Raw genomic sequence first — 1,934 nt, forward strand, 5'->3', positions numbered from 1 at the left:
GAGGCCAAACTAACTCGGCTAGCAGAGCCAAGAGAGAGTTCTTCCTGAAGCTACCACAGCAGGGGTCATAGAATGAAAGATGGTGTTGTGGGCTATACCCACTTGGAAATGTGCTCTTGTTCATGGAGGTGCAGCTCACACAAACTCTTGAGGCTGAGCTCTAGCAAAATCCAAATAAGGCTCTGTGTAGGCATAGATCCCATAGGTCTGAATGCACAGAATCCATGAAGTAGCAGGGCCTTTTGGGTTGGAGCTCTGGAATATTTCCAGGCAATTCCTCAGACATTTCCTAGGGGCTCCATCTTTATTTTCCTTCTCAAGTCTAAACTTTTTTCTTTTGCTCAGTCTTTAAAAATTGATTAAACTTTATTATTTCTATTTGATAAATTGTTTCTCCTGGGTATATATTGTTTAACTTGTAAATTTAACTTTGGTAATTTTTAATCATAAAAAGATATAAAAATGTCTTTAAAGCAGCCCTTATGGTTTGCTTGCAGTCATAAGTTTTAGCTCCATTCTAGGTAACTAAGGGTTAAGTGGACTTGGGCACACGCGTCCTTCTCAGTCCTGGAGCTGGGCTGAGCCCTCAGCCAAGCCACAGCTCTGAGGGGAGAGGAAAAATTCCACATACCCCACAATTTCTGTGAGTCCTCACATAACAGTTATTGATCATCTGTGCACTATGGTCAGAGCTAAGGAAGAGGCCCACTGCTAATTCCATGCTGCAGCTGTACTGTTCTCTACAACTGATCCCATAAAACCACCAGCACATTCTATTATGCAATATGTAGCATGCATTGCTTTAGAAAAGTAGAAAACTAATCCTCCAAGAGAGTGTCACATCGGTGCAAGTGTGTGCATGTACAATTTGCAGTTGTGCAGCAGAACTTGGCCCTGTCATGGCATCACGTTTCACTTTCATACAACTACCTGGAAACATATCTAAGAAGTCTGAATTATGAGTTCAGGGAAAGGAGGGGCAGCAGGAGTTAACGAACGTAAGTTGTTTCACCAATGTCCCTAGAGAACTAGATGGAGGTTAATAAAATCTTCCAGTAATACAAAGTTTGAGGAACATTCTAACACTATCGAGAGAAGAGTTTAAAATCAAAATAGGTATAACTTGAAACAATATTTGACATGTTTAAATTACTCGTGTTAAATATTCGATCGAAGAGTTAATCAAATTTTGCAGAAAGAGATTGTATGAAAGCATTGTATGAAAGACAACAGTATTGTTCTGTCCAATACTGGGAATATTCTGGTCACCATTACTGCACAGTTAGATATGAATTAAAGATTCATAGTGGAGCAACAAGGACATTAAAGAAACTGGGCACCTGCGGCAAAGACTAAGGGATGGGAGCTTCAGATACGGAAGAGGAGCCCATGAGGAACTGCTCATCAAGGCCACTGGGAAATACACAGCAGCAAAGAATACACATTACAGAGATTTGGGTTGGTTATCAGAATGATTCCTAGCTGTTTAAAGGGGTAGATAGCTGAACAAGCTGTCTGAAGGAGTTGTGGAATCTCCTTCTCTGGAGGTCTACAAAATCCTGCTGTTTCAAGAACTAGAATGAATAGCCCCTGAAGTCCTTTCTGCTCTTAAACAGGATATATGCCATTATTTTATCAGAACTAAGAAAAGCTCAGCATCCTTTTTTTTGAAAGGAAAGCAACTCTCAAGTCCTTGTTGTTACAAATATATGCTTGAAAATCTGTTGGCAATATCTGCTGAGATTAGAGGCCAGAGGATTTACTGAAAAAATACCAGTGATCAGCTAAAGCAAAGGCGTAACTGCCCTCCACCAAAGCCCCTGGTGACTACCTGCTAGCAGAAACAGAATAAATTACACAAAAAGTAAAAATTGCAGAATTAAGCAAAATCTAGATATTCCAAAATTGCAAGAGAGTGATGGTGAAGCACAGTA

This window comes from Hemicordylus capensis, chromosome 1, assembly GCF_027244095.1.
Source record: "Hemicordylus capensis ecotype Gifberg chromosome 1, rHemCap1.1.pri, whole genome shotgun sequence".
Taxonomy (NCBI): Eukaryota; Metazoa; Chordata; class Lepidosauria; order Squamata; family Cordylidae; genus Hemicordylus; species Hemicordylus capensis.